Source organism: Diadema setosum, chromosome 15 (assembly GCF_964275005.1).
Source record: "Diadema setosum chromosome 15, eeDiaSeto1, whole genome shotgun sequence".
In the NCBI taxonomy this organism is placed as follows: Eukaryota; Metazoa; Echinodermata; class Echinoidea; order Diadematoida; family Diadematidae; genus Diadema; species Diadema setosum.
In genome coordinates this window covers 31,452,226-31,478,716 of record NC_092699.1, presented here as the reverse complement: position 1 = coordinate 31,478,716, position 26,491 = coordinate 31,452,226, and the positions used below count along the sequence as shown (strand labels likewise).

Below are 26,491 nucleotides of genomic sequence, written 5' to 3'. Positions count from 1 at the left end.
CCACAGTATATACCAACATAACAAAAACATATCCACTATTTTGGTAACTATACCAACATGAAGCTACGAACATAACTGTCCCCAACATGACGTAAGGGACTATTCTGCCCCTACCAAATTTATACGAATGTAACGTTTATGTGTATTTGTCACCCAGCGCCCCATCTGCTGGATTACCTGAGGGTCAAAACCCGCTACTGCCGCCGCCGTGGCAGCACATATTCGGAATGAGTGGGAGGTGAAACGCGACTCTAGTGCGCCAGCCATAGCCGGGAAAACGGGCAGCAGATCTAACGACGTCCATATACTTGAACCGGGAACCGTGTCTCTCGGTATACACTGATGCGCGCGTATACAGTGAAGGCACTAGTTCACTGCTCTATGGTGGTAATTCGTGGGACTTTGCGCTGCGGCTGTAGTTGTAGTGCAGCACTAGCCCCGGAGACCGCGCCGCAAGGCGCGGTCCTGGCCGCTACCTCGCAGCTGAGCGGGAGCAAAAATCACGAATAACTCCATTGCCACATTCACGGCGACTTCACAAATAAAGCACGGCTAAATTTCTATCATAAACACAGTGACAATAAAAAATGAAATATGCATTACATTTTCGATTTGGTTCTTCTCAACCATTTATCTAGAAACTACAAAATTTTCCACATTTTAGGAGTAATAAGCGGCCTGACCTAGTGCAACAGTGGAAAGACTTGCTGCTATATCCTTTAGTACGCATGTACGCATGCGTGAACAATGACGTCAACGTTACGGACGCTCAAGGATATGAATGATGCACCATCGCACGGTGCATATAAGGTGAAATGAATATGCATCATGTAGCCAGCAATACAGCCGTCAATGCACTGCACTGCATGCATGCTGTGCGCATGTGCAAGTGGTTGTGAGTTTTAGTGAGCATCGGTGAGCTGAAGATATTCGCCTTGTAAGATTTTCTGCATCATAAGCAATGAAATGCATCAGTCACCGAAATGAATCATTTAGGTTTAATCGACCCATGTAAGTAATCCTAGTAGTTTTTGTTGAAAAATTAAGAAAATATAGCGCCGAAACGGCACCGTTTTGTACAACTCCTCGATCTGAATGCGAAAAACGGCGCAGCCCCAACGCTGCACGTTGGGGCTGGTCGCAGTTAGTGCAGCACCTGAGTATAGAGGTTTGAACACTTTGAATCGGGGCATTCTTGACTAAACAACCCAAATCTACAAACTCGCCCTTCCATATCTTTTCTTTGGTCGATATGGGAACCGTTGAACCTAGCTCTTCCCTAGGTGTCGACATCAGGGGAGGCTTCGGGAATCCAGTGTCTGACGACTGACCCTGTTCATCGTCCTCGACCACAGGCATTTCATTAACCTTATGTACGGTCACCGTAGGCCAAGGCACTTAGAAGCCCTTCATTACTTGGGTACTCACCGTTATCGCCGACCGCGTCACCCATGTCCTGCTCAGGCTGGGCCGTCACATGAGCTCTCCCGGCCGCCTGCCCCGTAGCACGGTCCTCCGTCTGCACCCTGTAGTCCAGCTGCCCAACAGCGGAACTTGCGCCGGGGCCCCGGCTGGTATTATGTTCGTCTGCTGGGCTTCGGGCCGCCGACCCCGCGGATCGCGAGGACACTGGAGGGGGAGTAGTCGTTCCTTCCCGGCGTGTACTGGGTGCGGGAGCATTTCGAGCAATCCTCCTTGCTCTTGTCGGTACCGGAGGAGCGCTGGCCGATGCTGCAGCCCGTGAAGCAATTCCGCTGCGAATGTTTTGGCATCTTGGAAATTCCACTGCCTCTGATCGTAGCAAGAGTTGACGATTTTGTATCCGAATGAATAGCTCTATACAATAATTTAAGCGAGGGCCCAAAATTGATGCTCTCTCCGTGAAATCCACGCACAGAATGATCCCTTCTCACATTAACTGCTAAACTTTCCCACGCCAAATGTTCAGCTTTCCCACGCGCACTGCTAAGCGTACTAATGCGGTTGCGCCATCGGGAACCATCAAAGGAGATCACTCGTTCATGTTTTCGGCGACGCTCTTTGCGTATGCCGCCTGCTTTCAGGCTCCGACTAGCGCCGAACGCCCTCAAAGGCAGAAAACAAGTCAGTGAGCGAGTGTAAACCCCTTTTAACGACTAGCGCCGTTAAAGGAATTATTCGACATGTTGATGAGCTACAGGTAGTCAAATGTGGCGTGATCTATATTATAGTGTATAGCCGTATTCACATATTTTCTTAATTTACCTAGGGGATAGGTAATAATTATGATATTGACTGGCCTTGAGGGAGATACCAGATAAATATTGTCCGCACTGAAAGAATATTGCCCTCGTTTTCGACTCGGGCAATATTCTTTCAGTTTGCTCAATCTTTTTTGGTATCTCCCTCGAGGCCAGTCAATATCATATAATTATTTTCGTTTTCATCATGTTCACAGCGAATGGAAATGGGCAGAGAAAAAGGTAAAATTGCTGAATTGCGAATAATCATCACGGCACAACTCACAACGTCCACACAACACTGTGCACAAGATTATCTCTGCTTATGAAGATAGTTCCCTTATACTTTTCAAATTGTCCCTTTTTTAAGCCTAATTCGAAGTGTTCCTTATCGTACAGTTAACTTTCAATTTGACATTTGTCATAATTATCGTTCTCCCCATGATTATGTTGTCTTTAATGATCCACAATACAGTGTGCATCATGCGTTGGAACAATTCATATAATGAATGATCATCTTGTCAAATTTGTTATATTTTATATTGAAAACGGAATGAAGAAATAAACTGAACTGACTCAATGAAGTGAACTGAATGGGATGCATGTCACGAGACCGACACCCTCGAGACATACAACCCACGTGTTAAACAGCCCACGAGTTATACACCCCACGAGTCATACAGCCCATGAGTCATACAACCCATGAGTCATACAGCCCACGAGTCATGCAGCCCACGAGTCATACAGCCCATGAGTACGACGCAAAGCAAATAAAGTCCGCGAGACCGACACATTATAAGCCCCGTGTTGACATGTTTTTACTCGTGGGCTGTGTTTACCTAGTGTCGAAGTCATGTACTGTATGACTCGTGGGCTGCATGACTCATTAGTCTTTTTGAATGTCGAACTCGTGGGCTGTATAACTCGTAGGTGTCAGTCTCATGGAATGACCCCGTTTAATGTCCCTGTTAAAAATTCCGGGACAGTTTTACCTTTCAGTGATCGGAAACAAGCTTCCGTGTCATGGTGCGATTCCACGGAAGGACGGTATGCAGGTGATCTAATAAACACATTTTGTAGAACCTTAAAATTGCACTCAATACGTAAGTATAGGGTGTGTATGTAAAGTACGTTTGATTTTTTTTTTTTTTTGATGGGGGGAGGACCTAGTAGTAAGAACGACAAAAAAAAAAAAGGATACGAATAATGCATGCCTAAATTGTCTTTGTTGCTAACAGGACGAGCACCGGAAGTATAGGACTACTAATCACTTTCACAGGAGTTCTTAGAACCGTTTCTCTTATGGAAATTATTGTTGAGGAAAATAAAACCCAAATTAGTTAGAAGCCACTTCATAAACATGTGTATGATTCGCAAACTTCTACATCCTTGCAACTTTAATGATAGAGCAAATTCTCAGATCAAAATACAATTGAAAGAGTCGTATTCACATAAAAAATTGAACACTTTATATGATATAACACTCACATACAGACACACACAAATATATAATATATAAATCATAGAGACTGTGTTGTGTGTATATATATGTATATGTACATAACAATATATATATCATTATATTTACATATACATATATATATATATATATACATATATAAATATATATATATATATATATATATATATATACACAACACAGTCTCTATGATAGGACCAATATATACTAATTTCATTTTTGAATTCAAGAACAATTATTGACAGTAACACTGTTAGTCTTGAACAAAGCTAACTTGATGCTGAAGCACGTCTATCAGAGTAGACAGAATCGAGTTGCTCTGCTTGCCTTTGCCCAGTTGCCCTTAACAGGCATTCAGTTCCGCGTTCGGAAAACACAAAGTTGCACTTTTATGAATTCGAGTTAAATCTCTCTGTGGTGGTTGCACTCTTTATCGCGACCTCTCGATCGACGTAACAAACGAACATGGGCTCGAAGGCATCCAAACATTCCAACAACTTGTCCAATATGCCAAAAGATGAAGTGCCATCGACTGCTGAAGGGCGATGCTGTCAGAAAGAGTCTGTTCAAAATGTGAGTACAAATGCAAATACTAGCTTTCTGATGACTAGACTGAAGCGTTGTAGGCCTATCATTGTCTAGAGAAAATTTTGCATTGGAAGTGACCCGTATAGATATGCACTCACTTTAAACTTATGTTGCTAATTTCGCAGTCTTCCGCTTTGTTAGCTTGAAGAATAATAACGAATCAAGTTTCTTATAAAAGTATAGATGTTTAGTTTTAACTTAGAAATTTAGTCAAAAATTACAAAATCTCTCACACATTGATGAAATAATGGAGAGTTAAACGTCTGTTGACTGGTTGGTGGACGAAGTGCAGACTTTTATTAATTGAATTGCAGCACTATACTAATATATATCGGTTGTTACAATTCGACAGATCGCTTGATTCCTATCATTGCATCATTATAACTAAATCTTATGCGTTATGTGAAATGATAATAATCATATTATGTTCTTGTGTTGTAAGACTTCCCTATGTCCCCGTAATTTTGCCATACCACTCTACACTACAGTGTACATGTATACCCAACCCCTGTTTGCCTCGTCACGGATGCACGCACTCGTTAGGGGTCTTCGGCAAGAAAAAAAAAAACCAGGGGGGACGTTAAAGAAGTCTTGCCCTTGTGTAATAGATCACGAATGTTCGTCACCGCCACTCAAGTACATAAATCGTATGTGCGGTTTTTTGAATACAGTAATTATCACTATTCTTGCCGGTAAGGAAATGGACTAATATCAAGCGACTGGCAAAGCTTTTTACAGGCAAGATTACAAGCGTCTTGACAGTGGGTGCCACAAAAGTTTGCCACAACGGGAAAATACAGAAAATGTGGGAACTATCGAATGTATTCTCGTGGTATAGGATAATAGTCCTTATAGAAACTGTAGTCTTAGTTCGCGAAGTAACACAACACTATTTCTTTTTCCTCTAATATATCAGGAGCACAAGCACAGGGCGCACAGATCAGGCTGATATACACATCATGTGTACTTCATTTGTACCATTTGAGTAGTCAAAAAAAAAAATCAGATTTGGTCAGTTATAGTTGTCTCTGAATTCTTTACTTTCAAAATGCATTCTCTCGTGCAGCGCCAGATAATTTTAGTATATAGTGATCACTTTTCCACGACTACAGTAATGTTAATCAGTATAAAAAGCAAAAGCAAAAAACGAATTGGTTATTTTAATTGTCAATGGGCTCTAATTACATGTAGTGCTTCATGCTTTTTTCCCCCAAAAGTTTATGAGGAAGCTGTGTTCTTATTTTCCTGTTTTTCCCACTGAAGTGAGGAGTCAAACTGGCGGAAGTCACATTTTCCCTTTCCTGTTCGTGTCGGCTAACCGAAACCGAATCTCAATTTAAAGGTATTATTTACCATTGGGAGCAGTAATTAAAGAAAAAAAAAATTTAAGTTACAAATCACATTTGATGCCTATGTGTAGTTTAGTTGTTTCAATGGGCATGTACCACGTAAAAATATTGCAGTAAAGTCTAAAATATTGAGAGATATCACTTTTTTTTCTTCAAAGTAAGCCATATCATAACTGTGGAAGGTTCAGTCTATGAACAGTTTTATTTTAACTATTGTTCACATTTTGTATATTCAGCAAGTCTTAACAATGATTATACTGATTGGCAGTATTTTTGCATTGGTTTGTTTCTATCACATTCTCACGTTTTAGAATTATTTTGGAGAACTATAAAGCTGGGTTTTGTTTCATCTGCTAATGGTAAATAGTGCCTTTAAATGGATCGTATAGTTTTGGTTGAGACCTAATTACAGGTTTCTAACGAGATAATGAGAAAATCCGTATGAAATATGAAAGAGCATGTAATTCCATGAGGAACTCAGCGTTTATTTGATAAAAATTGGTTTTGAGGTATCCAAAACAGAGCGATTCTAATTAAGTGTGGGACCTACTTTTTATTACGATCACTTTGTTTACTTTGTTTTTGGATGTTTCAGTCATTACGAACCTAATTTTCATCAAATAAACTTTGGATTCCTCTTAAAATGGTATGCTCTGTACTATTTCATAAGTGTTTTCTAGGTATCTCGCAAAAAAAAAGAGTTAAAAGCCCAATTCTCATCTCCACCGATATTTTACCATCCCTTTAAAGAATCACATGTTTCAAAGCGTGAAATCGAAAGCAATACAGAAAAAAATGAGGGGGGGGGGGGACAATGATTACCAGAGGTTCTTGTTTGTTTGCTTGATCGCTTGTTCTAAATCCGGACATTGTCGGAAGATGGAAAAGGGAATTGAAGCCTAATATGATATTATGTGGATTCAGTGCGCATGCAAAATTATCAGAACACATCAGCTGAATTTTTATAAGTTTTCATTTTCATTTTCTGTCGTGAACAATCAACATTATTGATCCCTGTTTTCCCAAAGGCAGAAAAATTAAATTACCCTATAACAAAGTGTATATGTGGGAAACAGAAAGAAGGAATATGTACTTTTCATAGAAATGTAATTTTTTGTGGAAATCTCCTATTATATTATTCTTTAGAGCCTACCTCCTACGGGAAAATGAATTGTTGCACTTTTGTCATCCAGTGATGACGGCATTTGGATTTCGACAAAGCTTCTAAAGATCACAACTTTTGAACGAATTGCCAGATTTTTCGTGTAAAGGATGTGTTCCATCAATATTTCTGCATTCATTGAATATCAGTGTATATGATATTCAGGTGCATAGCTTCTTCTTAATATCATTAAGTATGATGACTTCGCATATTGGCTGTAGTAAAGAACGAATACACTCTCCTTCAGCACGCTTGGGTGTTGCTACTCGCCTCCCTGTTATGATTGAGGAAAACACTGTACGGTGTAAACTCGATAACAATTCCTTGTGATTCAACTGTGAGTACAAAGGTTTGTCTCCTGTCGTACAAAGTTAGCCTTTCTGATAGACTCAAATGTTTTTATTACCACTGTATATGGTCATGAGAGAGACTGAGAGGGAGAGAGAGGATCAACGCCAACGGGAGTGTCTTGGTTCTTGCAGGTAGTTACTGCATGGTGACCATTAGCAAAAGATTTACAGCGAAGTGTATGATGCCACTATCACATACACATGTAGATACAAGTTTTGAACTATACTGAAAGGCGCCAATTTAGCAATGACAGTCTGACGGAAAATCATTTATGTGAAGAAACTGATATGCAATGGAACCAACTGTTATATCAAGTCACAACGTCGCGTAATTTCTGCTCTTTCGCATGTTGCTCATAATTTTACTCAATTGCCCCTTTGTCCCATGTGGAAGGTAGATATTAATTTTGTGGTGGAATATAGCCTACATAAGCAGGCGAGCACGTACATTGCATGAGCAGATTATAGCATGAGGGACGAGCGCCACGTTTACATAATATTATCAGGGCAATTACCCCCGAGGGCAATTACCTCGGCTATACTACTGTACTAGTTAGCGAAAAGATTAGAATAAAGATTAGGGTTAAGGATGGGTTTAGGGTTAGAGTTTGGGTTAGAGTTAGGGTTAGGTTCAGGACTAGGATTAGTATCAGGATTAGGGTCAGGGTCAGGGTCTGGGTCAGGGGAAGTGTCTGGGGTAATTGCCCAGATGGTAACTGCCCTAGACCCCCACGTCAGGGCAGACGTCCACTATGGAAGGAAGGGTTGCAGAAGCAAATTCTGGCATTTCGGCAACCTGTCCGCGTCAGACGCAGAAAAAAAAGTGCGAATCGGCTTGTCCTGGGGACATTCCTAGGAATGTCAGCGGACTGACTGCGGACATTCCTGGGAGTGCCCTAGGAATCACTCCGGAAGAGCGCGAAATACTTCGGAATATGCCAATCGTAGCCGGGCAGCGCGGAAACATCTAGGTTACACCAGGAATGAACGCGGACAATCAGGATGTCTTCCGGACAACATAAGTTAGACATGCGGACAATACCAGGAAAATGGAAAGATATACATTTTACGCTGACTTTGAATTTTCCTCATTTGACTGCTAGCCGTCGTGGAGGTCACACCAGCCGAAATCCGCTTTGCCCTTTTGCTTCAAATACCAGCTGTGAGAGATGCTGAGATAGCACTTACAGCTCACAGGTCAGTGAGGCATAACGGACCTGATACATGGAATGCTTTTCCCGACTCCCTACAAACACGAACAACTCTGTTTTCTTTTAAAGCTAGTTTAAAGTACTATCATTTAACCCAATATATTCAGTAAAATAGAGTATTATAATTGGTATGAGTTTTTTTATGTTTTGGTCTGAACATATTAGTATTATCATACTGATATACTAAATAGTAATCATATTCAACAAATTGACCCCAACAAAAACATTCAATTCGATCACCTATTGCACTCGCACAGCACTCACATCTTCTTTTCCCTCAAAAACATACTATTGTAATGTAGAAACGTTTGTGTTGCTCCTTTGCCATTTGGTTATGTTTGGCTTAAATTTGTCACATTGATGTAATTAATGTTTTATTTGATTTGATTTCAGAAGCAAAACAATTACGAACGAACGAACGAGCATTGGTCCTGGTCCCTCTAGGATGGCCATTATCAAACAAGTTAGATAATTTTCAAGCTTATAGCAGAGTAGGTCTTACTTTTAACATAAGTATATAAGCCCTATGCCTACTTATATATTATATAAAAAATGTCCTAGTTATATTGTTGTGGTATTGGAGTTGGGCGGTCACATTTAATGCGAACTAAGCGATGCACTATCATGTATAGATGTAATGACAACTATAAAAAAATACCTTAACCCTAACTAGGCCGGGCTATTTAGGTAGATCATAGAGCCGGTGGGGGGGGGGGGGGGAGGGGGGGAGGGGGGGAGGGGCCTCCCAGGCCCCCCCCCCCCCTCCAGATCTCGACCGTTGACCGCGAGATCGCGACGAAAATTGACACACACATTGCCTATGATGTAATCTTAAGTACTACAAAGTTAAATTTAAAAAAAAAAATTATCATTTATGCTAAATTATGCTAATTTATGCATAATGATGCATGAAATCAGACAATTTGGTATTAATCGGTAAATAAAGCTTAAAATGGGCCCATATAATATAATAATATTCTTTTTAGTGTCCTGAGCAAATGTAAGAGAAAAAAATTGTGCCATCAGAAAAAATTTCTAAAGTATTCTATTGTTTTTTGAATTTCTTATGTATTTCTTTGTATTTCTTTGCTTTGTAGCTGACGAAACTTGTCCGCTACATTGTTCCGAACAAGAAAATATGTTATTAATTGATTTTAATCCATAAAACCCCAAAATAATCATGCTTTTATGAAATTTGCCTCTAAGCACAGTTTGCATTGAAATTGTACATGAATTCACGTTTTTGAGCAATTTTTGGTCTGACATGCACGTACATATTTATGCACAACTTCGGAACCGCGCGCCCGGGCATCACAAATTTGGTGTCAAAAGATGCGGGAGACTCAAAAGAAAAAAGTCATGAAACGTCGCGGCGATAGCTCTTCGCGTTAGCGATACATCGCGCGGAACGTCGAGGGGGGGGGGGCGCTCAGAGCCCCCCCCCCCCCGGCCTAGTTAGGGTTAAATGAAAATGACTTCTGAAAAGAACGCGAAAAACCCCCAAAGTTTACTCGTAACGGAGAGTGCTGCTTCTACTTTTTCCTAGTAACGGTTGGCAAAGTGACCTAGTTCCATTTTTGTGGTGTTTGAGTTGGGCGGTCACATTTAAAGCGAACTAAACGATGCACTATCATGTATAGATGTAATGGCAACTATTAGAAATACCTTAAATGAAAATAACTTCTGAAAAGACCGCAAAACACTCCCAAAGTTTACTCGTAGCGGAGAGTACTGCTTCTTCTTTCCTAGTTACAGTTGGCAAAATAACCACTGCCTTCTGCTTTGCTTTGTTCATTTGGGACTGGAAAATGCTGGGCCCCGTCTTATAAAGACTTGTGATCAATCCAAATTGATCGCAAGTCCCCAAATCAATCGCAACCTGTGATTGATTTTTATAAGACGGAAAGCTGAGATCAATCACAGGTTGTGATTGATCTCAGCTTTCAGGAGACTTGTGATTGATTTCGATCACAGGTCTTTATAAGACGGGGCCCTGATATTTATCATCTCCTAATCAGTGGAAGAGAGGTTTGGTTGTGGGGCTTGCATGGGGACCTCGCCTCCCTTACTGGTCTTTTTGCGTTTCATTGACATAATGTGCATTGATCTATTTTTTCAACTTTCAAAATCATTTCGCTCATGGAACGTGTTGACTTTTTCATGTCTCGATCACAAAATGTAGATCCGTATCGGCTCCACGCTGTCCTAAAACATTATATGGTGTCTTCCACTTTCATTCGCGAAGCTTCCCAACACCGCGGGATTCTTTCAAGAGCGTTTGCGGAAGGAGCGGAAGGGTTCCGGACAGGCGGGATGTCCTGAGGACATCGTCAGGACAAGTTGCCGAAGGTGTCAGGATGTTTATATCCGCGTCCAGATTTTGGTCTCGATCAAAATTTCGACGCGGAAACTTTTTCTCTCTCCCGAAGGTGCGGAAACGCCCGTACATGTTTAGGACAGTAAGCGGACACTTTCAGGAACGTGCAGACAGGTTGCCGAACGAGTGCGGAACACCAAATTTGCTTTCCGGGTCTGGTCCGCGCCCTTTAATGGACGCCTGGGGACCGTTTCATGAAACTTTTTGTCAGTGATTTACAATGAGAACTGTTAAAAGCTACTGAAATCCTTGCGTCTGATTGGCTAACAGCAAATAGTGTCGGTGAAAACCTCCGACGAACTCGTTGATGAAACATACCCCCCCCCCCCCTGGTCTCAATAAGAAAGGCTGTTATGGTCGAGCTGCTCACATCCAGTGGAGAGGATAGAATATTGTATAGGGGTTAATAATAACTGGGGACAATGATTTAAAAACTTCCCGGATCCAAGATACTTATCTGACCACTGGGTCGGCCGCCATATTGAATTTGGCTGCCCTAAGCACGCACATTTAAAGATCCCTACCTTAGATTCTTATTGACCAATGGAACCAATATTTTTGTACACATGGGCCTTTGGCACACCGTTGGTTGCGTATTCACAGCTCGGCGTAGTCGGTAACCAACGGTGCTGCGTAACTTTATGCAGGCATGATGTGAACTTTGAAAGCCCTTTTTCACACTCTAAATACTAGACTTGATTCCACACTCTATATGATATGCAGAACGCCCCTGTACCAGCCGTGAGAAAAAGTCGCCTTTATGTGCAGTACGAAGAGGGAAACCGCCATGTCTTTGCTGATTTCGGGGCCACACTTCTAACCGACAGCGAAGCCCACCGCTTGGTTAACGTAGACCCCTCGGGATTGGCCTATAGCATTGGTTTCCGGTGAGTCTGAAACGCATTCTACTCAAGATTTTAGTATTGCACCCTTTATGTGCAAGTGGGACAATGTCCTTTCCCATTTCATCACTACCTGGTTGTACGGCATGATTACCGGTATTATCCGTATGTTTGTATACACCTCTCATACATAGACCAATCAAAAGTTAATCTGAAAAGAAAGAGTAAAATTTTACAACTATAACAGTGAAAAAAATGAAACAGTAAAAACATGCAGTCAATGTGAATATGAAAATGGCGAGTTGATATCATCGCCTCATAGCTTGGCTACTACAGTGCGTATCAAAAAAAGGGGTACTGTTCATAATTTCCAGCTAATGAGGAGCGCAATATTGGTCAATGTTGGTATAAGAAAGTGGAACTCTTCCTCTGTCTATTGACTCCCAATTATTCAATAAATTCAATAAATAACCTTTTATGATCCATATCCTTCAACCTGGCTACGTTGTCGATAATGTGGTCATTCCCATTATCAATTTTTCTCTCGTCATATTCAAGTCATGGTCTGTCGCTGGGAGTTGTAAGACTTAGTGTTGAATAATATGAACAAAGAGAAATGTGTGGCTTTGCCTTTGTATAGGAGTGACCAAGTTAATGGACAATTGGCCATGTTAAAGATTATGGACCCTAACATGTTAGAAGGAACCCTTAAACACATACCTGCAGTGATGTAATGTAGCTGGCCTATTTGGCCACTTTCATTAACAGATCTCATCCATTCAGTAAGACATTCATTCATGATGACACTCACACTATTTGAAAAAGTACAATTTTTCATTGTTGTCTTTTAAGTTCATGTGCTCACTCATGTATGACATTTGTCAACATAACTATAAATCAATGGAAATAAGAAGAATTCCACTATTGTGGAGTTATTTACTATGCATTTCACGTGACAACTCGAATATTCTTATTCTCTATTTTGACACACAAAAAAATCACTGCTCCTCATGGCGAAGAGCATTCGGGACACTAACTAATCATAATGAATGTCGTAAATCGTCATGCACATGAATTGCTCATCTAATTTCATGTGCAGATCATAGAACTTCCTTTTTGTTTTAATTTTCAGAGAAAATTATGAAATCCTAGACATGAATGGAGTGAATGTCCAAGACGTAAACCACGACGCCCTGGTTAACACCATCCGGGATATCGGGAACAGAATGGCGTTTGTGAGTTGTAACTTCTCAGATATCATGTTCACGATCATTGTCAACGAACTTCGTAGAATAAGAACGCTGTCAAGCTATGATAATTATGCCCATACGCGGCATAATTCCAAACCAGCGCAATAATTTACGAAAATGAACAATGCACTATAAGGGGCAAAATGACCTACACTGACACTTAACAAGAATAGCAACAAAATCACTAGATTTTGGCACATTCCGCTTTGCCGTCAAAGGGTTTTGGTCATATCGTTAACCGGATTTTATAAAATCTTTTTCATGAGTAAAGGCTTGTCGAAACTCGACAGTTCTAGTCAGGTGTTTTGGCAATGAAAATACTAGATCCACGGTCCTCCCCTGGTTTCCGTGCAAGACTCACACAGATCAGTGGCCTTCAGTCGAAGGTGTATTATCAACTACATATACATGTAATGTTTTTTGCCTTTGATGAAATAAAGAAATTGAAACTGAATGTCCTTATCATGTGAGATGCACAGAGAAAAAAAAATGCCGAAGACAGGACAGACACGAAGTGAAAACTCTTTGTGGCTAGATAGTCGAATTTGACCTTGACATTGGCACTAAATGGTGCTACAATCCAACAGGTAAATAGTTATTAAGAGCAAGATGTTAATCAATCAAGAGATGGAAGGTCACGCATTGCATGATGCTTTTCCTCCTCCCCTTTCCTCCCACCTCTCCTCCGCGTCACCATTTCCTCCAGCAAATTCAAGAGATTTTCGAGGTGTCTTCTTGCAGCCTGATACCACTTTTTTTCGACACTCTCCATTAAGATATGAAATGACCTTGATTTCAGTCTTTCTTGAGTCCATTAGATACCAGCGTGTCACCATATCTTGTTAACATCGACAGTGCTATTGCTTCCGCTACTGCGCTGCTGCTGCACGCTGCTACTTATTTTACTTCCAAGTGAATACTATGACAACTATGGTAAAAATAATGAAAAGACAACGTGATATTGATAATGTTAATAATGAATAGTATAACAATGATTATGATGGGTACAATGTTGATTGAATAGTAAATATGGTTAAGATGATAATGATATAAACAATAATGATATTTGTTATTGTTTTTGCTATAATGAATGTTATTATCACTTTTATTTTTTATTATCATTATAACAATTATGATATTCAGCATTTACAATGCGTCATCTTTCTTGCAAAAGTATTCCGATTCAAAAAATTCTGATGAATCCAAGGAATAAAAGTAGATGAATATGATGATTTGTTACGTGTACGTGCAAATACAACCTGTTATCATCTATATTGTGTAAAATTAACAGCATTACAAAGAATGCTGACTTCTAAACAACTATACGGAATGTGTGTACAGATTGTGGCTGCGGTAAAAGCTGAGGAAAACATCATTGAAAAGGGATACGTGTACTTTCGGCTTGGGGCTTGAGGTAAGAAGTTGAGAATGCTACATGTATCCGGATCTTTGGTAGTTGTCAGTGGTCGTGGCGTAGTGCAGAACGTTTAAGGACAAGTTCACCTCCACATGCATACAAGCGCGCCGGAACATTTTTGTTGTTGTTGTTGTTGTTGTTGTTGTGTTGTTGTTGTTGTTGTTTTTTTTTTTGGGGGGGGGGGGAGGGAGGGGGAGATCCTCGACGGGGCACAATATAGCCCTTTTTACACTTGTGTTTCTTAACCCCGGACTTTCTCTGAACCCAGGAGTATCGTTAGTCCCGTACCAATTTTTTCAGCTTTTTACACTCGCCAATTAGTCCCGTACTATCTCTTGTCCGGGGCTAAGGAGAAAACTGACATTTTTACACTCGTATTTCTTAGCCCCGGACTTTCCAAACCACATGAATATTCATGATTACGCTGTGTACTGTACACGTACACGCACGCACCGGCAGCACTTGATTACCTCGTTTCTGATTGGTCAGTGAGGGTCGAACTTCGTCTCCGTCGCTTAGCCCAGGATTATTTTTTTCGTTCTGTTTACACTCACTTGCTTGGCACCGCAATTGCGGTGCTAATCCTGCTATTTTGCAGAGCTAAGCCCCCCCCCCCCCCCCTTTAGCCCCACTGTTGGTACGGGACTAAGCAAAAATTTACAAGTGTAAAAAGCCCGTATGTGACGGTGTGAAATCCTCGGCGAGGTAGCGAAGCGACAGAGCGGGGGTACCTCGGAATCAGTAGGGACTGTTTGTAAAAACAGAGTACAAAAGTCGCGTTTATAGAATATTTGAAAGCAAATTTATAGGAACCCCCCTCCCACAGTAGGGGCTTTTTTTTGTAAAAACAGAGTACAAAAGTCTCGTTTATAGAGCATTAAAAAGCAAAGGTCTAGGAGGTTAAACATAGTGAAAAAAAAATAGTATGAAGGGCTATGATTATGGGTTATTATGGGAAGGGTTACATTTTATATCATGTGAGGGGTGAGATCCTCGGCGAGGGAGCGAAGCGACCAAGCAGGGGAAGGGTGTGTGTGTGTGGGTCTCCCCCCCCCCCCCCCACGGTAGGGGCTTTTTGTAAAAACGGAGTACAAAAGTCGCGTTTGTAGAGTATTTAAAAGCAAATTTCTAGGGAATTAAACATAGCAAAAAACAAAAACAAAAAACCAAACGTGAAGGACTACGATTGTAACATACGGGGTACATTATGTGACGATGTGAGATCCTCGAGGGAGCGAAGCAACTAGCGGGGGAGGGTGTGGGAGGGGGTATCACGGTAGGGACTTTTTGTAAAAATAGAGTGTAAAAGTCGCGTTTTTTATTCAAATGTCTAGGGAATTAAACGTAGTAAAATAAACATTCAATAAACTCCGAAGGACTATCATCATAACTTCTGACAACTATTCATTTTGCTATATGTATACGGGCAGAGCGAGCGAGCCACCTTCACTTTGCCATTCGACTTAAATGTCTTCATTAAAAGCTTAATCGTGATCGCATTGTTCGAGCAATAAAAGTGTTCTTATAATGTTAAATGGCATAGAAAAAAAGTAAAATGTAAGATTTACTAAAGGTATGTTTCAGGGGGCACACTCGAGGAGGCGAGGCCACCAGCTATTCACTGAATTTACTCATAAGTAAATATTAATGTATAGATATTATAATGTATATCAGTAATGATTATGATTTATTATGAATTGACAACTTTTAGACAAGAAAAGTGCATTTATTGTTCATTTTGGTCTTTAAACAATTAACTAATTATTTGTTACAGGGGGCACTCGTCCCCCCCCCCCCAAAAAAAAAAGTAATGGAGGGGGTGGGGGTGGGTGGGGAGGGGGGGGGGGGGGGTAAGTGCCTTCCCTGCCTTCCCTGCCCCTCCCCTCCCCCCCCCCCCGCTTCCGGCGCCCTTGTATGCAAACGTCGATTGATTGATTGCAGCAATATTAGTCGGACATATTATCCTTGAAAGTTTGAGGATAATCGGACATTTCGTTCAAAAGTTATGAATTTTTGAAGTTTCAGTGCTGCCATGGATGGATAATATATTATGTTCAGAACGATACGAAGATAAGAGCACATGACTTGCGTCTTTCCGAAGGCAGGGGAATGATATTGCCCCTATGATACGTCAGTACCAAGTCCAATGCTTACGTAAAAAAAAATGAAATCATCATTATTTCCCTTTATCGTTCTATTCGTGTGACATCACAAGGCACTGTAGAAATCTCCTCATCCAGCAGTGACTGCACAAAAATGTAAGATAAAAAAAACCATTTCACTTTTGAACATTGAAGGTTTCACTGATTATAATCATGCTCCACTGATTTTGCTGCATGCAGTTAATCACACGTTTATGAGGCTGTCCTTTAAGCAGTACATCGCCTTAAACGTGGAATGTGTTCAAGACAGGTCGAAAGGTATTCCAAAGTCCGAGTATTGCCTTGTACTTTCACCCTCGACGATAATGTGAAAATAAGCCTGTTTGTATTTGCAAATCAGGTCAGATCATTGGTGTCAAAAACTAGCGGAGATCGGATAGACAAGTAATGACAAAAGCAAGAGAAGTGTAAAATAATATAGCCTGAAGAGTTATAATGAGCATAATAGGATATTTCGGTTCTTTTGATGATGACGACAATGATGATTATGATGATGATGATAATCATAATAACAATAATAGAATGACTTATTGTATTATTTATACAATGCCTAGTATATAAATCCACCTTATGAAATGCTCAAGGCGGGTACATTGTTAAGATTTTGTGTTATTAATGTGGGAATGTTTGAAATAATGACTATGTCGGAAAATGAAAGAAGAACAAAACAGGATGTGTCCATGTTTGTTTGTTATCTATTGTGTGTTTTTTGCTTCTTTCTCAAGAAATTGGGAATTCGAGGGTAATTTTAAGAACAGGAAGGATTTATTGATTTTTATTTTTATTTTTATTTTTTATTTTTTGTTTTTTGTTCTATTCATTTATTTATTTTATTTTACTTTTTATTTTATTTTATTTTATTTTTATTTTTTTTCTATTTTCATTTCTTGGGGGGGGGGGGGGACTCGGACGGGTGAATATTCCAGCTTCCGGTCACTGTAATTATATAGTAATGATGTATTCACAGACATTGTTCGGCTGGGGTTTCCTACGGGATAAAATCACAGTCCACACAGACATGAGTAATATACGTGTCTATGATCTACGTAGGCCTTATGTATTGCACAAATTGACTTTGAACTTTTCTTCACGTAATATTCACGCTGTTTTCCCTTTGTATGTAGTAATTACTATAACATGTATGTTTTTGTTGCTGTTTATTTGTTCGTCCTTTTTGTTCACTGGTCGTTCTCAGAAAACAATATTCCAATGGTGGAATTCCACCTGAAAACGTTGACCATCGTCGATGACAAGGAATTCGTCATCGACATCCCTCTCCTACCGGATGGAGAAGGTGTCACGACGATCACCAAGTATGAACTGACTGGATCCTTCGACATCGAGCTCGAGTTGGAGACTCCGACGGGAATGAATTTGGTCATCTTTCAAACCGAAGCAAAGTTTATGCCACAGACCTGTAAGTTGAGTTATCATTTTCCCTTAGTCAGATGTTAGTATACTTTGAGGAAATCAAAACCAAGGTAATATAAGTGGTTTAGTGAGAGCAGCAATAACAAGTAAGAACGTATTGTTTAAAAAATGCGGAAAATGGGATAATCTATTCTAGATTGTGAATCTTTAAAGTTTCGGTGCCGTCGGTCGGCACAACAATGTAAAGAAAGTACGAAGAAAATTGAGCATTGTTATTTTCACTTTCAGGAGGCTGGGAGGGGAATATTACTCTTTGAAAGGGACTGTATAGGCCTACAGTACTGGTTGATGTGGGGATTCAGGTTTATAACATTCCTAAGTGAGACAATGAGAGACCTCTTATGAAATATGAAAGAGCATGTAATTTTAAGAAGGATTCAAAGTTTATTTGATGAAAATTGGTTTGTTTTCAAATCACTTAGATATCCACTAAAAATGATAATAATGAAAGGCGATAGGCGACGCCTTTTATTAGGATCTCTTTGTTTCACCTTGTTTTTGGATATGTCAGCCATTTAAAAACCGATTTTCATCAAATCAACATTTGATACCCCTTAGAATTGCATGCTCTTCGACATCTCATGGAGTGGTTTCTGAATATCTCGCAAAACGTTAAAAGCTAAATCCTCATCTCGACCAGAACTGTACAGTCCCGTTAACATAAGCGAGATATGCAATAAAGTACTTTTCTGTGGAATTTTCCTCATAAAATGTTCTTTATAGCTGCTGTCCTATCATGACGTCATGGACTGTAGTAGTTTTCTTATCTAGCAACGGTGGCACCGAAACCTTAACCAATAATGCATAACTTTTTGATCGATTTGCAGATTTCCCCCGACCCTTTCACTGAATGATGTGTTCTGCTGATGTTTAGCCTGCTTTAACTCAATCCACATTCATATTGGGTTTTGATACTTTAAAGTGCTTATGTCGCACACCCTTCTAGACATTATCAGTCCCCTCCCGTTGAAAACTTGCGTATCTATCCTTTTTTCTATTGATTTTCCTACTGAAAACAGCTCGACTTTGTATGTACAAGTACAACCCGTCGACCCCCGAACAAGCCACCGTTATCGCCATAGCAACAGTGTCATCATCTGCGCAACTCTGCATTGATGGCATCAGTCCAGCGCCAGTCAGTGTGACGGTACGAACAATAGATTCAAACCATTTTTGCTTTCGAATTCACACTTTATTTGTCCTAGTCATGTCGTAAACTGAACGTGTGCAAATTTGGGTAATGATAGGCAATGAGCAATACGAGACAATATAGTGCAGCTCGAAACAAAATGATGATATGATTTACATATAGAGAGCACACACTTGGCGTTCAACATGGCATGTATGACATGCGCATATAAGATACCCAATGCCTAAAGAATATAGTCTTACTGTCGTTATGCCTACTATGGTTCAAGATTCAAGATTCAAATTTATTTTCACTTCCATCAAATAAACAAAGAGATTATAATAAATTACGTATGTACAGGATATTTGTAATACTGGCAGAATGTGATTTGACAAAGTACATTATGAAAATGAGAAGCAGATGAAAAAAAATGCAATTATATCTTTGTTAATATATACATAAAGCGTACAAGTCAACTAAGGATGAGGATGGACGTGGAGGGTCCCACTAAGAAGCAGAGCTTGGGTCCCACTAAGAAGCAGAGCTTGTACGATATGGGACCCTCAGAAAATACACAAGACAGCAATATAAAACAAAATAAAACGAACCGATGTCAACTGACATCAAGATAATTGGGAAGGGAAAAGAAACAAAAGGAAAAACTAGACTCGGAATTTGTCAAGACTGACAAATTAGGTGATCCGATTTTTTTTTAATCAATGATTCGAGTTCTGATCGCAATAGGCATGACCATAAAGGTTTCATCTGTGTTTAGAGACATTGGCCGTGTGATATTTGGATTCTCATTTAGAAAAGAGAGTCAGGTCTGCCATCTTTGGTGCCAAATTCGGTATACACTATAACGAAGATACAGAATGAAGTATATTTGACCATTGACCCAACTTTGCACAGCCAAGATGGCATCTGAGCAAAAAGTGGTTATTTTGTGAAATAATTCTTGTAACATGGTATTTACGTGTGCAAAATATGGGAAAGATAGAACATGTATTCACCAAGATACAGGATGAAACACTTATGACCTTTGACCCTAATTTACATACCCAAGATGGTGTCCGATCAAGTAGTTGTTATTTTGTGAAATAATGTAAGTGACATGAACTAAACATGTGCAAAATATGGGGGTGATAGGGGCTGTTTTTCTTGAGTTATTGCGAAGAAAGTTGCAGAAAGAAAGAAATATCTCAAAACATCGAAGATAAGTTTGATTTCAACAAAGTTTTTTGACGTAATCTCGGCGTCGTATGAAAAAATGGAGGGAACAATAACGATAGCCCAAAGTCTCAGCTACAACATATTAAAATCTGGGAGAAATTCACTGAAGAGTACGTGAGCTAGTGCTCCATAAAGACCGTCATGTCAATTTTCATTTCCAGAAAAATTCCCTCCCATAGAGATAACACGTAAACTGGTTAAATTTGACAAGGTTACATTATATCCATTTTCATGAGGTGAAGACATCATCCAATTAAAACTTTGATTGAACAAAACTTAAAGAGTATTAAATTGGCTACAACATACTAAAATCTGGAAGAAATTCACCGAAGGGTAAGTGAGTTAGTCGTCGATAAAGACAATCATGTCAATTTTCACATCTAGAAAAATTCCCTCCCATAGAGATAACACGTCATAACGAAGATAAAGGAAGAAGTACATATGAACTTTGACCCCACTTTGCACAGACAAGATGGCCTCTGAGCCAAAAAATCGACAAAAGAATAAGTGAGATACGCTCGAGTGAACTTGTAATTTGATGACGTCATTTTGAAAATTTACTTTTTTTATTTTATTAAGGAATTTGATATCTTTTCATCATTTTTCCAGCATCACCAACCCATGAAATAACATGTACAACTCATAAACTTTCAGAATATGTAAAGAAAATGGGGGGTCACCGTCCATCCTGACGAGTAAAATCGGATTTAAAATTGGCGGTTTTTTGGCATTGTTGCACTGTATATCGCCATTGACGCGCGCGCGGAATTTCAACTTTGACGGGCCCGTATGACGTCATATTGAGTCGGATTGACTTGAAACTTGGTAGAAATATTCCTTGACATTTCAGGCAGCCGATAAATGTAAAAAAACGGGAAATTTCTATTGCATATGAGCTGTGCGTGCGTATATGTTCGCGCGCGTACGCGTCCGTCCAATTTTGTCAATTTTTCAAAAAATGCTCCAAATGGTCTGAAACGTGTGCAAAAAAAATTTGAGCTAGATTTGAGCATACAAATATTTCAACACGCGCGTACGCGCACATTTTAAGAGAAAATATGAATTTTGAGAATATGAGTGAAATTCGCATAACTTGAAATGTATGTGACGTAAATTTCATTGAAAAATTCCATTTCATTGATGAGATATGAATGAAAATGTGTTTTCATATAATGACGTCATAGTGACGTCACGGTCGACTGATCACAATGATACATTAGATTCGTCGTCTTTAGGACATGATACATATATGGTATGAGTTTGGAATTGATACTCTAAGAACTTTTTGAGTAAGTAGATACACAACTTTTGTCCAGAAATAAAGAAGAAGAACCAACAAAGAATCCGTACAGATACAGAAGGTGATCCGAGAGGATACTCGGATCACCTAAAAAAAGGGGAAACTACAGCACGTGCCATTGTGGACGCAAGCAATCTGGATTGCATAATGCAAAATAAGTGATGAAATACAACCTGGATTGAATATAGCGCAAAAAAAAATATATATATATATATATATATATATACATAATCATATTGGTAAAAATGCAGGAGAAAGAGAGAATAGACACATCGATACATGCAGAACACTGACAGGAACATAATTATAAGGAGGACTTATGTAAAAATAATACTAATGATAAATTAATAATATTTTTTTTAATATTCCAAGAAAATAATGATGACTTGACTTAGATGATAAAACGAAACTAACTCGGTTGGATGTTGTAAGATTTCAATAAAATGAATTTCAATTTATTCTTGAAGGCGTTCAGAGATTGAGCTGTTGTAATAATTTTATTGTTGTAAAGTGAATTCCAATACTTTGGCCCATCGTAGATGAATGCGTTTTGAGTCAACAAAGTTCTCAGAAATGGCAAATGGAAGTTATTTGATCGCCTTGTTGGATAATTGTGAACGGATTGATTTCTTTGAAACATTGTTTCGAATGTATTTGGAAGATTATTTTTGTTATAAAATGGTGAAATGATGCGGGAGATAAAAAATAGTTATTACTGAAATTCATTTAATTCCTTAGTCTTAGAAGGAAATCTACTTAAAAACTAAGAGCCTATATAGAATAACAAGATCTTTCAGGATAGAGAGAAATAACAGATTGATAGAGAAAAAAAAACAACCTTGGCACAAAGTTAAAACATTGGAGGTCAGTACAAACGAAGTATATAAACACGCATAGGCTATACAAATAAATAATGTACGCACATATTCACTACCGTAGCCGATACACTAATATCATTATACAGTAGTTGAAGTTTATCAAGTTGGACGCATAAATCAACACAGTGGGGGATTTAATGTTTCAGATGTTTTTACCTGCATCGCGTGGCAAGTGCATACCATGTCAATCAGCCGAAATCGACATGCACTCACATCAACTCGCAACACATATACCACATGTTCGCGCACGATACATTAATCTAAAAAAAAATCGAGTTAAAATATTCCCTCTTAAAGGAGTGAATACAAGAAAGAGTGAATTTAGAGGGAAATTGGAGTGAATTTTGAGTGAAAATGTTCATTTTCACTCATTTTGGAGTAACCTCAAGGGCAAGCGCGCCGGAACACTTCTGGTTTTGGGGGGGCAAAATGTCAACGGGGGCACATTTATGTGCGATGTGAGATCCTCGGCGCGGGAGCGGAGCGAGTGAGCGGGGGGGGGGGGGGTGGAAAGGGGGATTCCCCCCCCCCCCCCACTGTAGGGAGCTTTTGTAAAACAGGGTACAAAAGTCGCGTTTATAGACCATTTAAAAGCAAATTTCTGAGGAATTAAACATAGTGAAATATAATCAGTGCGAAGGACTATGATTATTACATACGGGAGTACATAATAATGTGATGGTGTGAGATCCTCGGCGAGGGAGCGAAGCGACCGAGCGGGGGGAGGGTGCGGGAGGGGGGATACCCCCTCCCACGGTAGGGACTTTTTGTAAAAACAGAGTATAAGAGTCGCGTTTATAGAGAATTTAAAGTAAATTTCTAGGGAATTAACATATTGAAAAAATCAGTTGGAAGGACTATGATCATAACATACGGGAGTACATTAATAATGTGATGGTGCGAGATCCTCGGCGAGGGAGCGAAGCGACCGAGCGGGGGGAGGGTGTGGGAGGGGGGATACCCCCTCCCACGGTAGGGACTTTTTGTGAAAACAGAGTATAAAAGTCGCGTTTATAGAACATTTAAAAGCAAATTTCTAGGGAATTAACATATTGAAAAAAAAATCAGTTGGAAGGACTATGATCTTAACATACGGGGGTTTGTGATGGTGTGAGATCCTCGTCGAGGGAGCGAAGCGACCGAGCGGGGGAGGATGTGGGAGGAGGATACCCCCTCCCACGGTAGGGACTTTTTGTAAAAACAGAGTATAAAAGTCGCTTTTATAGAGCATTTTAAATTAAATTTCTGAGGAATTAAACATAGTAAAAGAAATCACTGCGAAGGACTATGATAACTTATGAAAACTTTTCATTTTACTATAAGTACGGGCAGAACGAGCGAGCCACTTTCACTTTGCAATTTATCTGAAATGTACTCATTAAAAGCTTAAACGTGATCGCATCGTTCGAACAATGAAAAATATTCTTATACTGCTAGAAAACAAAGAAGAAAATGAAAAATGTAAGGTTTACTAAAGGTATGTTTCAGCGGGCACACTCGAGGACACGAGGCTACCATCTATACACTAAATTTACTCATAAGTTCCTATTAGCGTATAGATACAATACTGTATGCTGTTAGTGTATTATAATTTTTGCATTTTCAGTTATGAAATTACTACATTTAGACAAGAAATATGCCTTTATTGTTCATTTTGGTCTTTAAATCAGTGATTAATTATTTGTTACAGGGGGCACTTTGGGGGGGCAAAAACTCGTTTTGCCCCCCCAACATTTTGTTTGGGGGGGCAAGTGCCACCCCTGCCCCCCCGCTTCCGGCGCCCATGCTCAAGGATTACTCCGAGATTTTGGAGTGATCCCCGAGGTCACTCTAAAACGAGTGAAAATGAACATTGCATAATATATTTCTACGTATGTTTCCACCCCAGAGCTTCCCCGATTTCATGAAAACAACTGGTTCATCTCGCCCATCGATAACTCCAAACAACAAAATGTTTCGATGGTTAGTCGACACGCATGATCAACAGTGGATAACATCACTATTGAATCAGGGTAAGTTGTGTGTCTAGTATTTGGAGTCGAGCTGTCCTTTACACCCGTAATCGTTAATTTGAATTCATCAACTGTTACTAATAAAGCAGGGTTATCAATAACCAAATTGTATATAGGGATGAGTTATGGCGAGTTGTGGCGGGTGTTGCCTGAATCAGACACTAACGGTAACTGGCGTAAAACTTTTCATGTAACTCGAGATAGTAATTTGTGACAATTAGACGCGACTCGGTGTAACTCTTCTTGAAATCACGAACAAAGGGATATTAGCCCTCAATTTTTGATCAAATTCCAAACTTCAATCTCCCTGCAACTTGCCGCAGTTCGTGATATATTTGTAATAGACTCGCATTATTCGTAACAAAATCGAGATGAACTCTATAACTCGCAATAACACGATACCTTCAATTCTATCCGAGGAGGCCATCTGAGTTTCCACGAGTGGAGCTAGGCCTACTTAAGCACTAGATTGTGTTGCCAGTCATGTTAAGTACTCCGCTCTTGGAAACTCCTTTGGCACTCCGATATATTTGGAGGAGGCGTCTTTTTACAAATTGTATATAATTCGTCTCGAGTTTGTTAATGCAGGGTGTAGTAGGCATAATGCGAGTGTTCTACGAGTAGCATTAGTTGCGGCGAGTTTCAACGAGTTGGTACAATTTTAGAACATGTTCAGAAAATGAGGACCTGTTACGACGAGTTACGCCAAGCAGAGTCAAGTTGCCGCGAGTTATCCAAGAGTTTTACGCAATTTATCTCTAGTGTCTCATTCAAGCAACTCGACACAACTCGCCATAACTCGCCACTGAATCATTGGACTTTGTGTTTGGTTGTAACCGCGCTTTGCAACAGTAATGACAATTCTTAAATTTCTCCCATATTTCAGACATCTTGATACCAAATTATCTCGTCTGCCATCAATTATTTAATCACCATCCCTATAGACAGTACATATTTACATACTCTCTTGTACGAGAAACAATAGCTGTGGTTTATTCACATAGAAGTCTCAGGCATACTACAAGCATCCCTCAATGATGACCCTGTCTTTCACATTACTTGATATCAAAGATGATATTCCCTAGATCTGTCGGTATTACAAATTATTGTATATCAATATGTCAGCATTAGATTTTTTTTTTACAGGATTGATTATATATCATAATACTTGTATGTTTTTCTTAACTTATAATTTCAATTTGCCAAGCAGTTGTACAGATATATATGGCCTATATATTTCAAAATGCTTGTATGTATTTCATGAAGTCTTAAGTTGACATTGGCAAACAATTGTCTACATCACCATTCTTTACATTTTTTTTTTTCTGTGTGTGTCTTTGTGTGTATGTTTTCATATTAGGTGTGTACCTGGGAGGCGACTCGGGGAATGATATGCTAGCGATATTGAGTAACGAGAATTCCTTCCTGAAAGTGAACGAGCAAGACGACTGTACCGACAGGTGTACGATTAAACAATCCACCGATTGCAATGAAGCCACGCCCTCTCAAAATTGATCGCGATTGATCGAGTCCAACAGTCACGATCTATATACCATTAACCAACCTACCAATTACAATGGAACCACGCCCTCTCAAGATTGATCGCGATTCGAGTCCAATAGACACGCCGTAGGATTAATCAATCCACCGACTAACATTAATCCACGCCCTCTCAAGATTGATCGCGATTGATCGAGTCCCACATATGTAATCTATCGTTTGGCCGACAGTAGAGTCTTAGCTCAACGGAGCCATTCTCAAGTGAGCTATTGCGATCATTTTTTTTAATCGTATGGTGTCTGCTGTGTTGTATCTTATGCGTAAAATTGTAAATTTCCAGCTTATTCTTCAGAAACTTGTAACAAATTTTCACCAAACTTCGTAGATAGCACTCCTATGATATTAGAATCTCCATTTGTTCAAATGGGCCCCGAGAGCCGTTTGACACAGATGTTGTTCCGGGGAAACGTGCACACACATACACGCACGCACATGCACACACATACACACACACAAACCTAGAGGCAAGCCACATCTCACTTGTCAGAAATTGACGCGACGGAGTTCATCGTTGTGGGTTTTACTTTTTATATGTTGACAA

General features: G+C 39.7%; 1 pseudogene; it reads left to right on the top strand.

Annotated features, from left to right (window-relative positions):
* The first annotated feature begins 11,453 nt into the window (after positions 1-11,453).
* LOC140238676 (uncharacterized) lies at positions 11,454-25,932 on the top strand (annotated as a pseudogene).
* The last annotated feature ends 559 nt before the right edge of the window (positions 25,933-26,491 follow it).